Genomic DNA, 17428 nt, shown 5'->3' with positions numbered 1-17428 from the left:
AAAATATTGTTTTTGAAAAACAATTTTACGAATGTTTCATATTTTAATTAGGGCGTCCAATTTTCCCGGGTTTTGAATTTCCCGAGAAACGGGAAAAATATTTTCGAAATCCCGGGAATTCCCGGGATCCCGGGAAATTTTTCAAGCAGTCATAAAATCTATGTTTTCATAATAAGGAATATTTTTTCATGCTAGAAACCATAGAATAAGCTCAATAATAAAAAATGGTGATAATCTACACTTCAATTCAAACAAGGACGACAGTTTTTGAAACTTAAAATTAATTAAAAATGGATTTTTGTATTGTTCTTTCATGTGCCTTGGATTTCAAATAAATTACAATTTTTGATTCCAATGTGATTTAAATTAAATATATGTTTTATAAATATATTTATTTTATGTATTTTTTATAAGTAATAACTAGAAAAGCTTAAAAAATTTAATTCAAAATGTCTAAAAAACGAGAAACGACAGCAAATCCAGATTTTTTTTTAAATGTAAGATATTGTCTTTCATTTATAGGACCTTTAAAAAAAAACTCTAGAAATAAAATGATACCAGTCAATGTAAAATTTTAGATAAGTTTTGCATTTCTTATTTTATATAAAACATATTTAACAAATTATCTTTAAAATACTCCGCCAACTGGGAAGAAACAGGATTACAGGCTGAATAAGCATAGGATTTCAGAGCATTTAATTCGAAAATCGGTGTACTAATTGTTTTGTTTTGATCCAGTTTTAACAGAAGTTATTCAAAACACGATACAAAAAATTAACTTGAATAGCTGTCTTAATTTGTCTAATTTGTCTAATATGTTTTTTTCTTATTTAAAATCTTAAATATACGTAAATATAATACCCAGTCTTTTAAAAATACATTAAATTATACAGAAAATATTTAATGAGCTAGGCATTTTTTCGGATTTGTGAACTTAAATTTTAACAAATTTCCCTAATAACCAAATTAATACTGAAATATGCTGAATTCAAATTTTTTATGCTTCAAATTCGTATCGATTACTATGTACTCCCTAATTATAATAGACCAAAATTGTTTTTTTTTCAATTTCGGGAATTCCCGGGAAAAATGATAAAAAATCCCGGGATCCGGGAATTCCCGGTTTTGGAAAAATCCCGGGATTTTTGTCCCGGGATTTTTGTCCCGGGAATTCCCGGGATGGACGCACTATATTTTAACATTGAAAATCGGACCATTCGTTGCTGAGATATCGACATTGGAAAATGGTGGGTTGTTTGGGTGAGACTTAGAAAACATCAATTTTCCTGCATTTTTCCTGCATTTTCTTTGCATGGCAATATCTCAGCAACTAAGGGTCGTATCAACTAAGTTCAAAAAAGAAAAAAAATAGAAAATTTTCTCAGCTTTTCAAAAATATTTTTTCCAAAAGTTACCGTAAACCGGGGTAACTTTGATAGGATTTCAATTTGTTTTTGGAAATTGGAATATTTTCCAACAGGTAGGGGTTTTCTCAAGATTTTTATTTTTAAATTATGTATTGGGGTAGGCCACACAAAATCCATGCAATATTTTGAAAAAAAGTTTTTTTCAATAGTGTTTAGAAAACTAGTTACGTTAAAAATTCTTAGTTTAAATTCCGGGGTGACTTTGATGGTCATAGTTTTTCTGGTTAAAATCATATTTAAGATGTTCAAACTTTATTTGTACTTCAAATGTACCATCACTAAAGTAGCGTGATATAGTTTTTAAGAAAAAAATCAATGTTTTTATTTAGTTAACTAAGTTTATAAGCTTTTTAACTAAATACTTATAAATTTTAGATAAAATTGTTAAAAAGTCGGAATTTTGCCTGAAATTTGTTAAACCTAGTTTTGTTTATAAAATTATCGATTTACATTGCATTTTATACTAAATTTGAAGCACGAGTTTTCACATTTTACATGAAGTTTGTTCAACTGAAATTGCCTATACATTTTGTGATTTTTTGAAATTGTGATTCGAAAACACATATTATTGATTATTTGAAAACTTATTTAACCTTCTTCTAGTGGAAAATTGTCCAAATAATCCGAAAATGTATTCCATTTTCCGATTCAAAATCATGTTCATTGAGAAAATCATGACACTTTGAGAAGTTTAAAATAATAACTTACATAAACATTTTCTTAACTATAGTTAACTAACTTTTTAAACTTTTCAAAATTTTATGAAAAGTTCTTCTTGAAACACTTTTTTTATTTGAACACTTCTCTACCACAGTCAGTAAGCTTCTAAACCACTCCGTAAGTATTTTAATTGTACTCTTCATTTTGCGGAAAAAATGCGAACCTATCAAAGTCACCCCGGCTATCAAAGTCACCCCGTTTTACGATACCTAAAAATAGCTATACCTTGAAAACGGTGCTCTTTATGAAAATTTCACTGAAGTACTTTTCGATTGCAAATTTGATTTTACATTAAAAAATTAAGTTGAAAAAATTTTGCGATCAATATTTACATTTTTTGGAAAAATCAGTGTTGATTCAAAAATTCATAATTCGATCAAAGATTTTTTGCCCGTTCTGGAAATTGCTGAAAAGTTGGCATTTGACGTCCCCTAAAACATATCAGAAAATAAAATAAAAACTAACTTAATCCACCTATGTGGTTGGAGCCTTCCTCACAACAATGGCTGTACGTACACAAGTTTCATCTATTTTTTAGATCCGGCTTCCAAAAAGTACATCGATATCACTTAAGTGGCCATATCTCGAGACAGGGTTGCCAGATCTTTAATGTTTTGGACTCGTTGGAAAGGTCTTTTGATAACCTAATCAACAATAGGTCGGATGGTGGATCCGGACATAGTTTACATACATTTAAGTGAGATCCGGCTTCAAAAAAGTACATCAATATCACTTAAGAGGCCATATCTCGAGACAGGGTTGCCAGATCTTCAATGTTTTGGACTCGTTGGAAAGGTCTTTTGATAAGTTAACCAACAATAGGTCGGATGGTGGATCCGGACATAGTTTACATACATTTAAGTGAGATCCGGCTTCAAAAAAGTACATCAATATCACTTAAGGGGCCATATCTCGAGACAGGGTTGCCAGATCTTCAATGTTTTGGACTCGTTGGAAAGGTCTTTTGATAACCTAACCAACAATAGGTTGGATGGTGGATCCGGACATAGTTTACATACATTTAAGTGAGATCCGGCTTCCAATAAGTACATCAATATCACTTAAGGGGCCATATCTCGAGACAGGGTTGCCAGATCTTCAATGTTGTGGACTCGTTGGAAAGGTCTTTTGATAACCTAACCAACGATGGGTCGGATGATGGACCCGGACATTGTTTACATACAGTTAAGTGAGATCCAAATATATGTGAAAACACATTTTTATACATAACTTTTGAACTACTTATCGAAACTTCAATCTGTATAAAACTCGATCTATGGGACCCTAAACCAAGTCGAATGCAACAAGTTCGGGTCAAATCGGTTCAGCCAGTGCCGAGAAACATGAGCTAGTTTGTTGGTCACATACATACATACACACACACATACACACACACATACACACACACACACACACACACACACACACACACACACACACACACACACACACACACACACACACACACACATACACATACACATACACACACACACACACACACACACACATACACACAGGCATGTGTTCAGTTTTCGATTCTGAGTCGATATGTATACATGAAGGTGGGTCTACGACGATTTTATACGAAGTTCATTTTTTAAGCAGGATTATAGCCTTACCTCAGTGAGGAAGGCAAAATAGTGCCGCATGGAACTAAAAAAGTTTCAACCGGATTAAAAAATGCAAAAAATTGAATGACCGAAATCTCAGATAATTGCTTTTCTGCATATCGAGACACCCTGGTGGGCACGGTCTTGTTGGTCCCAAACAAAGAGCAGAGTTTTCTGTGCACTTGATATTCAAAGATTTAATAAATTGTACTATGGAAATTATGTCCAGATCTTTGAGCTTGAGCATTTACATACCGAATTTTTTTGCCTCTCTGTCCTGAATACCTTCGAATTACTGATGGATTATTAAACCATTGATTCAGATCGGCAAAACGAAGCCAAAGCGAAAGTCGAACCCCGAGTTCGAGAGGGATAAAACACACTAACGAGCTCAGGATGCATTGCAGATGTTCGAGTTGCTGATGGTCTGTGATACGGGGGGTTGTTGTTTACATCTTTTCCGGTACATTGGCTGGAAGCTGGAAAAGCAGAAACCGTCGTTATGGCCTCGGAATCCTGTAGGGGAAAGTGGGGCAAGAGTAACAAGCTAAGGAAATGTTCGTTATAACCCATTAAAAAGTTAAAAAATCTGTCGGATTTTATTATAATCATCTTATTCTAGGTCTTGACTAAGACTTTGTTTAAAAAAGTTTTTAAAAAATCCTGTTTTTTAATGTGAAAAATTGATTTTAAAATTTTTGATTTTCCGTACGTTCTACTCAACTAGTGGGGCAAGACGAGCAACCCGTTGGGGCAAGAGGAACAATGCATGAAAAAATATGGTAATTTGCTAACAATTGAACTGTTATCACTTAGATACATCAGATTAAAATGTATTTGAATGGTTTCTTCCATTTTTAGATTAAATAATAATATTTTACTAAAAATTTTATCGTTTTTACGAAAAAAAATACTACTTCGATGATAAATAATAAATTTTCATAATATCACTATACTTTGTATGTACAATTTTTTTAACGATTGTTTATCAGTTTTTAAGTACTTTCATGTATTTATTTCCCAATAAAATATGTTGTTGCAGCAATTCGTAATTTTTTCCATACTAAAAATCCATATGGTACACTTACCCCACCTGAACAAGATTTTTAAAAGCTCTCAACAAAAATAACCAAAAGTTAAATCATACTTTGTAATAGGTGCATGTTATTTGTAGGGACACTACTGATCTAGGAAAAATAGCATTTTGATAAAATGAGCCTTAAAACGAACCCTAAGCCTTATTTTGTACTTTCCAAATATTATAAGAAAACAAAGGTTTCGAAAAAACATCATTAAATCATATGCCCCGTGGCGTTTACGTCATTTTGGCGATTATGTGGTAGTAGAATCAGCTAATTGCATTGCTAGCAACAATTCCTCATACTGGAAATAATCAAAATTGTACAAATTACGGCCGTAGGAGCGATTGTTCCTCTTGCCCCATATGGTCGTCTTGCCCCACCTTCCCCTACACACTCCAGAGAAATCGAGCACCCGTGAAATATGTGATTGAACGCTTCTTCGCCCGTCATGATTTGCCGATTGTTTACCTTTTGCTTTTTCGATTTATTATTTTTTCCACGCGAGCGGTGGACCACTCAAAACGTAAACAGAGTTATTTGGAGCGGCGTGGGAGGAGGTGGTTGAGAAAATTTAATGGGCGAAGGAAATCGATTTTCGTGTTGAAAAAAAAAATGATGTTGAAATATTAGTTCACGGTCGTCGTCCCCTTTAATGTTCGTGTTGCTGGCGACCAATTTTGGAACTCAAAAGGGCGCGATGAATTGGGGAAATTCTGCTCGGTTAACCAGGGCAAACCCCTAACAATAGCCCATAATAGAATTGTGTGCTGGACTTACGGGCTGGTTGATGCTGATGACAGTTTTCTATTGTAGTAAAATTGGTCAGAGCGGCGCCTGTAGTCCTGTATAGTGATGAACTGTAGAGTAGATTAAATATCTGGGAATCGTCTAATTTTACCTCAATTTATGTGGATAACTTAAATTACACATAAATGATGTAAATTTACACATGTTTAGAGTAGAGCGTCCAATTTCCCGTCCCGGGAATTCCCGGAAAATAATATTTCCCGTTTCCCGGGAAATTTGTAAATTTCCCGAGAATTTCCGAAATTCAAGCAGAAGTACCGTAAACCGAGGTGACTTTGATAGGATTTCAATTTGTTTTTAGAATATTTTCCAACAGGTAAGGCTTTTCTCAAAATTATTATTTTTAAAACATGTACTGGGGTAGGCCACACAAAGTCCATGCACTATTTTGGAAAAAAAGTTTTTTCAATAGTGTTTAGAAAAATAGTTACGTTAAATATTCTTGGTTTTAATTCCGGGGTGACTTTGATAGTCATAGTTTTTCTTGTTAAAATCATATTTAAGATGTTCAAACTTTATTTGTACGTTAAATGTACCATCACTAAATTAGCTGATATAGTTTGTAAGAAAAAAAATCAATGTTTATATTAAGTTAACTAAGTTTATAAGCTTTTTAACAAAATACATATAAATTTTAGGTAAAATTGTTAAAAAGTCGGAATTTTGCCTAAAATTTGTTAAAAATAGTTTTGTTTATAAAATTATCGATTTATATTGCATTTTATACTGAATTCGAAGCACGAATCACAAGTTTTCACATTTTACATGAAATTTGTTCAACGGAATTTGCCTATAAATTTGGATGAGAAAATCATGACACTTTGAGAAGTTTAAAATAATGACTTTCATCCACATTTTCTTTTAGTTAACTAACTTTATAAACTTTTCAAAAATTTATGAAAAGTTCTTTATGAGGTACTTTGAACACTTCTCTACCACGGTCAGTATGTTTCTGAACCATTCCTTACGTATTTTAATTGTACTCTTCATTTTGCGGAAAAATCGCAAACCTATCAAAGTCACCCCGTTTTACGGTATATATTTTCCTTTTGAAAAATATTTTCCTTTTGAAAATTCACAAAAATATAAAGAGAGAACCCTGCTTGATTTTATTCATTTCAAAAATCAGGTCCATTTCAGGTTTATTTCAGATAATATTTATCGTACAATGAAGGATTTCATTCTATTTTAATATTTTTTTCCAACTGGTAAGGTTTGTCGCAAGATTATAATTTTTAAAACATGTACTATTGTAGGCCACAGAAGGTCCATGCACTATTGTTGGAAAAAAATGTTTTTCAACAGTATCTAAAAGTAGTGGCGTTGAAAATTTTATTTAGAATTCTGGGGTGACTTTGGTGGACAAAGTTTTTGTTGTTAAAATCAGATTTAAGGTGTTCAAATTTTATGTTTACGTCAAATGTACAATTATTAAGGTTACTGTTTTTAAGAAGAAAAAATCAATGTGTAAATTCAGTTTATAAATTTATAAGATTTTTTACAAAATACATATAAATTTATGGAGAAATTGTTAAAAAGTCAAAATTGTGCATAAATTCGTTAAAATTAGTTTTGTTGAAAAAATTACGGTCTAGAACTAGTTATTTGCCATGAAAAACATAATTTCTGCATGATATTATTTTTTTTACTTTATGAGTCAATATTATTCTTAAACATATTCCCTTGAAATAATAACAGAGACAAATTCAAAAGCATTTTTATGGTTGAGAAGCATGGATTTTACTCAGTGATTCAAAATTTGATTTAGAAAATAACACTTTAAAAAAAATACACTTGATATTTTTTGATTTGGTACAATTTGAAAGATAGCATATAAAATTAGAAAATTTTAATATTTTTATAAAGTTGTATGATTTTTAAAAGCGGTCAAGCCATTAATTGACCTTTACACTCATTTTGATCATTAAAGTTGCTGTTCTATACAATTTTGTTGCAAGATATAAATCAGAAGCACGTTCAGAATAATTTTCGATAAATTTAAAATTTCCCGGGATTCCCGGGAAATTTGTTAAAAATTTCCCGTTTCCCGGGAATTATGTAACCGCGGGAAATTGGACGCTCTAGTTTAGAGGTAATATTACACATTTTTTCTGACGCAAAATCTGTAAACATTCCCAGATGTCAGAAATCATGACATAAAAATAAAAAGTGTCTTTAAAATTTAATTATGTATGTCAATTTCAATTCAGTTTTATTGGTGAATAATCAAGTTACAATAGGTTAGTTTTACGTACATTACAGAGTTTGAGTTCATTTCAGCTGTGTTTTGCATCATAATTAGTTTTTGAGCAATTGGAAATGTTAAATGTACCTTATCAAAAGTAAGCAAAAGCTAAAAAAAACTTACAAAATTTATAAATATGTAAAAAAACAACTTTAGCTCTTTTCAACTTTTTATTATGTTAAATACCTAGCTATTTAGAGCTATTGCTCAGCTAGTATCTGTACGGTCAACTAAGCTAAGCTTCGAATAAGTCTTTTTTCGGTAAAAAGACAAGAATCTCATCTAGAACGGTATATCTCAAGTGACTTACGTTCTCGACCTACTTATTGTGGGAAAGACCCGCTCCAATTCTTCGTTGGCAACCTTTGCTGTATACAGTGGATCATAAATGCTCTATTTTTATATCCCAGCAGCTGGAAGCTGCAGAAAAAAATAAAGCAAAACTAAAAAGCATGCTCCATCGCTATAACGAAACCCTCGAGCACCCTGCCGGAACGAAAAATTGCTCTTTTATCAGAAATTGCAACCCAGAAGTGTGCGTTTCGCTCTCTAGAATTGTTTGTGGGCTTTCTATTGTCCCATCCGTTTATATAATTACTCAAGTTTGTACATATATATAAGAGAGCGAGAGAGAGAGAAAAACACATTGACACAAAACATACTGTCGGTATATACACAGACGAACACTAATGGGACCATAACAAACTTTGACTTGGAGGCTTGCAGTCTGATGATTTTCCCACGCCCTCTCATTTGTCCCCACACTCTGACTTCATACATGACGTCCGACAGTCAGCTGTGTGTCAGGATGCTGCCGTCAACGGTCCCGGGGATCCGATCCCAATCCTCTTCATCAATTCACGATAGAAGCGCGCACGCTGCTGAAGCCAAGGGGCACGACACTCACACTCTTCACGCACATCCACTTCTTTCCCCCCTCCAAACCTTGACAATGGCCTGTCGACTCGATTGAGACCCTTGGCACGAACCGTTCGTCGTTTGGGGTGAAAAAGTTGCGTTCGGCAGGATCTAACAAGTCCTTCTCATAACATCGCTGCTCGGTTGGCACCGTTTGTGCTGAATCGCTATTAGTTCACATAACACATAAATTCAAGGGTTACTAGATTCTCTTCGTCGTGCTCCGACTGTACCGGTGGAAAAATGCCGTAACAAAACAAAAAAGAATGCTCCTCTTTCCAGGGTGCAAAGCGCCAATTGGTGATGGTGATAAAAAGCACTCATTTCCTGGTGGCTCCTCCGTCCGCTATAGTGAACGACATAACATATCAGACTAAAATAGACGAGGGTTAGAAAAAAAAGAAAGCTAGAAGGAAAGTTGTCAGCTGTAAGTCTCTTCGACGGGATACTTCAGCTGGGCGAACCGCTCTGTTCAGCTATTAAAAAGGAAGATCGAAGTGCTTGAGGTCAGAAAGCTGTCCTTTATAGCTCTGCGAACAAGTCCAAAGGTTATCTCAAACGTAAAGCTTATGTGCGCGGAGAACATTTCGACGTCATCAATCAACTGTCTTCGGCAGGATGAACGTATCTGTAATGAGCAGATGCCTTTCAAGATATCTATATTTTTTTTACAACATTGTTTAATGATTTGGAAGCACCCCAGCGCGTTTCATCGTGTTGTACTACGTTGTGGAAAGTGCTTTAAACTGTCAAGTGTTAACTTCCGTTAATGTACAGTGATATCTATCCACACCTCAAACGGCACGTGTAAGTCTCACGAAAGTGACTCAGGCCAAAGTGTCGCGCTTTTTGAGAAGAAGGCGGTGGTTGCCGTTATCTTTTTTAACGAGTCCAGTCCTTTTTTAAAATAAATGAAATTGTTCGCTCCACAGCATTGCCTAGGCGTTCTCGATTGCGAGATTCCTACTCGAAACTAGGTGTCCGAAGGCTTGATTGTTGAGGCATTTGCAAACCTCTTTTTACACCTTAGCTTCCTTCCACACCGGGATTCGAACTGACGATCTTTGGATTGTTAGTCCAACTGCCTACCAGCGACTCCACCGAGGCAGGACCCAGGGAGACGACTTCTACACCTGGTTAGACATGGGCCGACATTTACTTCCCCGTCCGACGGAAGGCGTGGTCAGACAAATCTCGTCTCGAAAAATGTCACCGGGATCGTCTGGGATCGAACCCAGGCCGACTGGGTGAGAGGCAACCACGCTTACTTCTACACAACGGTTCCCGGCTAGACTTAGACCGTTCAACTACAAGCGAAACTTATTTGGGGACAGCGTGGAGAATTTCCCTTGTCCTCTTAAAAAATAGCATTGATATTTACGTCCAGGATGAGCACCACTCAGCAGCCGCCCGAACGAAACAACGTGCTTTTTCTCTTTCTCTCGTTTTTCGTCTCTCTCTCTCTCTTTCTTGTGTTTGCTGCGTGGTGACAGAAGTCATTTGAATGCGATCATCGGAGAGACGATCGAAATCTCGGTAGAATGTCAAACGACCGTTCTCTGAGCAAAGTGATTTCTAGAGAAAGTCTATGATTTCATGAATAAATGAAAATTGCTAGTATTTAAAATTGAGGTGAAAAGTCATCGATTGTGATTGGACACTCAAAAATATTTTAACTGAATGAATGTACATGGAAAAGAAAACTGAATAAATATAAATTAAAAAAAAAAGAGAAAGTCTATGACTGTATGAGTGACTTTGCTTAGCACTATTTTTTTTACTTGTAGAAGTAAGTGAGCAATTCTCTACCAAAACCGGAAATGGATTTTCTTTGTATTTTTTTATTTGGCTCAAACTTTGTGGGGGCCTTTCCTATGACCAAATAAACTATTTTGTGTGATTGGTTCATCCATACAAGACTCCATACAATTTTTGCTGCTGTCCATACAAAAATGGTATGTAAATATTCAAACAGCTGTAAATTTGAGTAAATTTTTTGATCAATTTGGTGTATTCGGCAAAGTTGTAGGTATTGTTGAGAACTTTTGCGAAAAAAATAGGTACACGGAAAAAAAATTTGCAGATTTTTTTATAAACTTATTTTTTACTAAAAATCAATTTCCCAAAATACGTATTTTTTTTTATTTTCGAGATTTTTTGATATGTTTTAGGGGACGAAAATCCGCAACTTTTGAGCCATATAGAAACATGGTCAAAAAATCTGCCGCCGAGTTATGATTTTTTGAAAAAATAGTGATTTTTGGAAAAAAATCGAAGTTTCATGCAAAACCAAGTTTGACATTATTTTTTAATGCAAAATTAAATTTGCAATCGAAAAGTACTCTACAGATATTTGCTAAAAGGCTCCGTTTTCAAGATATAGCCACAGAAAGTTTTATTTTTGCGAAATATTTGCAGTTTTTCAATTTTTAAAAATAGTGACCATGAGTGACCGTTTCGAAAAACATTTTTTTTTTTTGAAAAGTTCAGAAAATTTGCTATAAAATTGTCTAAGAGACATTGGGGACCATCCATAAACCACGTGGACACTTTAGGGGGGGGGGGGTATGGCGATTGTCCACGACCCATACAAATAAGATTTTTTTTGTATGGACAATTGTCCACGAAGGGGGGGGGGGGTAACAGATTCCCAAAAAAGTGTCCACATGGTTTATGGATGGTCCCTTGAAGATTGGACCTCGGGTTGCTGAGATAGAGCCGCTTTAAGAAAAAGAAACACGAAAATTGAAGTTTTCTTAATCTCACCAAAACAACCCACCATTTTCTAATGACGATATCTCAGCAACTAATGGTCCGATTATCAATGTTAATACATGAAAAATTCGTGAAATTTTCCGATCTTTTCGAAAAAAATATTTTGGTTTTTTTTTCAAATCAAGACTAGCATTTTAAATGGGCGTAATATTCAATGTTTGGCCCTTTTAAAATGTTAGCCTTGATTTGAAAAAATTCTAAATGTTTTTTTCGAAAAGATCGGAAAATTTCACGAATGTTTTATGTTTTAACATTAATAATCGGACCATTAGCTGCTGAGATATCGTCATTAGAAAATTGTGGGTTATTTTGGTGACTTCAATTTTCGCGTTTCTTTTTCTTAAAGTGGCTCTATCTCAGCAACCCGAGGTCCAATCTTCAATGTCTCTTAGACAATTTTATAGCAAATTTTCTGAACTTCTCAAAAAAATTTTTTTGAAATGGTCACTATTTTTAAAAATTGAAAAACTGCAAATATTTCGCTAAAATCAAACTTTTGGTGGCTATATCTTGAAAACGGAGCCCTTTATCAAAAATCTGTAGAGTACTTTTCGATTGCAAATTCAATTTTGCATAAAAAAAATAATGTCAAACTTGTTTTTGCATGAAACTTCGATTTTTCCAAAAATCACTGTTTTTTCAAAAATTCATAACTCGGCGGCAGATTTTTTGACCATGTTTCTCTATGGCTCAAAAGTTGCGGATTTTTGTCCCCTAAAATATATTAAAAAATCTCGAAAATCAAAAAATACGTATTTTGGGAAATTGAGTTTTAGTGAAAAAAAAGTTGATAAAAAAAATCTGCAATTTTTTTTCCGTGTACCTATTTTTTTATCAAAAGTCCTCAACAATACCTACAACTTTGCCCAAGTCACCAAATTGATCAGAAAATTCACTCAAAAGTTACAGCTGTTTGAATCTTTACATACCATTTTTGTATGGACAGCAGCCAAAATTGTATGGAGACTTGTATGGGTGAACCAATGTCGCAAAATAGCTTATTTGGTCATAGGGAAGGCCCCCACAAAGTTTAAGTCAAATCAAAAAATACAAAAAATAAAAATGGTCGAAATCGGCCGATTTCGTAGAGAGTTGCTCATGTGTGAACCAATGACACAAAAAAACTTCATAGTGTGAAGGTCCCCACAAAGTTTGAGCCAAATAAAAAAATGCAAAAAATAAAAATAGCGGAAATCAGCCGATGTTGAAGAGAATTGCTTAAGTGGTTTACGTCTTTTTCAAATGTTACGGTTGATTTGAATAGCTTGATTTTTAAAAAAAAACGAAAACATTTATGATAAACAGAAATATTTTAGGCAGCAACCAGAGGTCAAGCACGTATAAAAATGAAAATTGTAGAAAATAAAAAAAAAAAACATTCTTTCAAAGATTGACGAAAATGGACACTATTTCTGATATACGAAAAGGATTTTTTTTATTTTAAATCACTTTTTTGAATGGAAAGTCGATTTGAGAAAATGTAGCTTATTGTGCATAAGCCTAAAATTGTAAGCTTTTTTCAGTTGAGCAGTTATTTAGCTTTACTCAAACTATTACGGTTTTGATACCGTTTAAAAAAAAATTCAAGAGGTAGGTAGCCTCCAAAATATTTTTTTAGGTAGATGGAAAATGGTTGAAAAAATCAGGACATCTTTTATCTTATAAAGCTTGTAACCTATCGCTTGTACGTAGTACAATCTCTGGTTACAATGCTTCGCATAATCCTGTCAAACTGAACCGTAGGGACAAGTTAGGATATTGTAATCAACCATTACACTTAAACAACATACAAAACATGGTATCCCTATTCCTAAAACGGTTAGCACGACTCACATCTCTTTGAGCAATTTTCGAAATACGCAAGAACAAAGACTTAAAATTGATAAAAGGGACTTCGTCATTTTGAATCGTCCTCATTTGCCGCTACCGACCAGAGTCCGTTACACATACTCTGGTCAAACGAAGAAATTGTGAACGTTTTGTAATTTAAAGTGCTGTGAATATCTGTTATTTGTACCCAGCATTCCTGTAGCCGGCGAAATGGTAAATTTAGTTCTTGTATTTTTGAGTCGTGTCTAATTAGTGTCTTAATTGTTAATTGTAGTGTCAGGGAGTTGGTCCCAACCCGCACCATCCAAACTAACCGTCAAGGACCGCGCTCTTCGCTAAAAGTGGTCGTTTGGTTGGTGGTGCAAGGAGGTAACAAGATTGTGGTAAATATTAAAACAAAACGTTAAAGCTAGAAAAGTGATTAGAAATGAACTCCTTCACAGAACCTCCAAGTTGGCAGAGCGCGCCAACCCGAGAATCTGTTAGAGCGCAATGGCGGAGGCCATCCGGTGAGTTCATTGTTACCACAGTTACACAAAGCACAAGTACTAAACCAAAACTTAAACGTACAGGTTTTTCTACCAAAGACAAAGACACAAAACCAAAGACACCAAAACCGTTGCTGCGCCAGGCCTGGCCGGAGGAAGATCCTCCGACTTGACTCGACCACCGCGGGATACACTAGAACACACGAACACACACACACATGGTTAGGTTAGTTTTAAAACGACGAAAACAATAAATTAGGACAGTTAAATGCAATAAACATGACTTTTCCATAACCCAAAGCGACGATCTTTTGTGATTCTTTTTGCCAGAACAGTGCGATTAGCTGAATCGAACCAGGATTGTGAAAGGGTAGGTACAATTCTCCTTCCCCACGTCAAATGTGAGCAGTTGCAGATCTTTACATCTCTCTCTCATCTCCAAGAGTCTCAAGTTCTGGTTTTTATTTAATTTTTAATTAATGAACTAGTGGTGGTTATTGCCCCCTAGTTCGTTATTACAAGCTTTTTGGTTGTATCAGTTTACAGTTCCTCCAAAGCAGTGTAAAATGGTAGCTAGTTTTACTCAACGTGAATGTTCTAAACCACTGTTAATTTCCAACTCCCGTGTCCACCATCAATTAACGTGTCACGATTTCCACACATACACAATCCCTCCATGAGCTTCCCCGATGATTTTGTTTACATTAGCAGCTGTCAGCTGCCCGGTGCCGCCCTCAGAGACAATGGCCGTCGCTCATACAAGTTGATAATTAAATTTAGCTTTTACCACCCAGCCCGCCTCGCCTTCATGACCGGTTCCAAAAGGAGGCCGGGGGGCGTGGTCCAAAGGTCAAATCCCGGCCTCGGTGATGGCGTGACGAAGTCGCTTCGAACAGCGTGGCCGTGGCACGTTCCGTGAATAAATCATAACGCTAATCCTATTTGCTTCCCTGCTTAATTTGACACTAAATTTGGGAACCATCCATGACGCGCGTGGCCGAAAGTCAGCCAGTGTGGGGCTCCTGGGGTCCGTGAAAGTGGCGTTACTTTGTGTGTGCGTTTACATTTTGCAGATTTATCACGTCGCATTTGTGATGAGTCTAAAGGAAATTTGAAAGCACTTTGAGTGTTTCATGATGGTAGAAAATAAATCCACTAAACAGTGGAAATAACCGTAAAGAGCCAACTTTCAAAACAATTTACCAAAACTCATATCCTTTAATTGAAAAACAGAAGAAAAAAATCTGCTGAATCTCTTACTGACAAGGGTTTCTGATTTTGCAAGCAGCATTCGAGACCTTTTCCCGAACATCCGAACCAAACCTAGCGCACAGAGAAACAAATTAATTCATATTACGTCAAGGATTTGTGATAACGTCGCTCACGCAATCCCGGGTGGAGTGAACTTAAAGAGAGCTTTCGCTCGCGCCTGGTTTACATCTATACATATGAACAGTACGAGGAAAGAGTCCCAAAATCCCGAACAAAGAAGTGCCATCAACACGAGTTTTCAGCTCTATATCTGATTGTGCCTTGAGCAAGGCAAAAATCTGCTTAAAATTGGTTTGAATCTCCTTTTTTGCTGCTAACCTACCATAACAAAGTCAAGGCTGGAGATTTTTCTCGGGAAACGTGAAAATGACAGTGGATTTAGACCTTCTTCTCTTCTTAAGAATTCCTTTAAATTAATACTTTAATCCAACGAGAAATGTACGTAGCATCCCAAATAGGCATCAAGTCTGCAAACAATTTTCGCATTTTGGACTATTTTCACAAAAATTTTGAACGAAAAAAATCGTGGGCTGACCTTCAAATTTAACTTTTAAACTTAAAAATCAAAAAATCTTATAAAAGTCGCTTGTTTTTTTCTTTCATTGTATTTTTTTTTCGGAAAGCCCGTTAAATTTCCTACAAGTTTGTCTTTGACAACTTTTTGATACGATGCAACTGCTTCGAGGTACAGCTATATTAAAATTACGAAACACAAAAATATTTTAAACATTTACGCCCTTCTCAAATGTCATTATCGAGTGAAACTGTCTCCATGTACACAAAAATGGCTTACATAAGCGTAGGATAACATGTCTACAAAGTTTCATTGAAATCGGAGAGGGTCCGGTACAACCGATTCCCTATTTGACATGGTATTGCTCTGAAATTATTTTGAAATGTATTGTCCTGCGTTTAGAATCATGGTTTGAATGTTGGAGTTTATTCAAAAATTGATGTAAAGTACCGCAAACAGTTGTTTTTCGCTAAAGAAATGTTTTTATTTTTCATATCTTACATTCTTTCAAACTAATCATTGCAAAACAACTGAACTAGAGCAATTTTCTGAGATTTTGGTCATTCGATATTTTTTTTGTATTTTTTAATCAGGCTGACACTTTTTTGGTGCCTTTGGTATGCCCAAAGAAGGTGTCTTGGGCAAAGTTGTAGGGATATATAAGGACTACACTGAAAAAAAAATTGATAGACGGTAAACAAAAAATTGGTGATTTTTAATTTAACTTTTTGTTACTAGAACTTGATTTTCAAAAAAACACTATTTTAATTTTTTTTCATTTTTTGATATGTTTTGGGGGACATCAAATGCCAACTTTTCAGAAAGCCAAACAATATTACGCCCTTTTAAAATGTAAGTCTTGATTTAAAATAATTGAAAATATTCTTCTCGAAAAGATCGGAAAATTTCACGAATGTTTTATACAGTCATCCCTCATATTCGGAACAGTTTACAGATCGGCCAATGTTCAAAAAATCAGAGAAAATCGATAATTGAACTTAATGATTCGCTTTTACCTTCATGTGGAAGCTTTTCTTGCGATCTTTCAAATGCTGTATCAAACAACTGCAAATTTTAACTTTTATATCATTTTTTGAAGAAAAACTTTGACCCTAGAAATCCACAAATTCGGAACACTTTTTGCCTTCCTCACCTCACTGAGGCAACCCGCATAGTCAACAACCATACAGTCACCATTTGTCGAATGATTTTTCCTAAATGATCTTAATAATACACCAAATAGGGTGCAACCGTACATTTTCCATTCCCCAAACAATCCTACAATTTATTAAATAGGTCGTTAGGTAATGTTACAATACATTTTTACAAGGGATTTTTTTCGTGGATCATAGTCATACCCTAACCCAAACTGTTCAATTCTTATTTTATGTGAACCGTACCACAAATTAATAAAATATGATTTTAAATGGTGAACTGCTTTACCGACACTTACCGACACCATTTGAAAAGGGAGGAGCCAAAAAATAAACTTTACAAATGTTCTGGGAACTATGGATTTAACGGGAATGGTAAGTATATGATTATTAATGGTGAGCGTTTTTTTTTTTGTAATGTCCGGGATTTGTTACCGCTTGGTGATGATGTCTCCTGTTGATTCTTCCGTGGTGCTGCCGCCTTATCTAATTGAGCTATCTCAGTTACATTAAGTTTGGCGGTTTAAAATGCATTTTATTATGAAATGTGGCCTCCAAATTTATCATAAATATATCGTAACAT

At 34.9% G+C, this 17428-nt stretch overlaps 1 protein-coding gene and 1 long non-coding RNA gene across 2 annotated transcripts in view; both read left to right on the top strand.

Annotated features, from left to right (window-relative positions):
- LOC6041009 (cold shock domain-containing protein CG9705) overlaps positions 1-17428 on the top strand; it is a 74632-nt gene that overhangs the window by 44213 nt on the left and 12991 nt on the right. The gene's annotated exons all lie outside the window — the stretch shown is intronic.
- On the top strand, positions 13478-14147 carry LOC119769625. Its single transcript, XR_005278453.1, has 4 exons — positions 13478-13630; positions 13692-13800; positions 13861-13926; positions 13990-14147. It is a non-coding gene; the product is annotated as an uncharacterized LOC119769625 (long non-coding RNA).

This window comes from Culex quinquefasciatus, chromosome 3 (genome assembly GCF_015732765.1).
Source record: "Culex quinquefasciatus strain JHB chromosome 3, VPISU_Cqui_1.0_pri_paternal, whole genome shotgun sequence".
NCBI lineage: Eukaryota > Metazoa > Arthropoda > Insecta > Diptera > Culicidae > Culex > Culex quinquefasciatus.
This window is presented reverse-complemented; position numbering and strand designations above follow the sequence as displayed.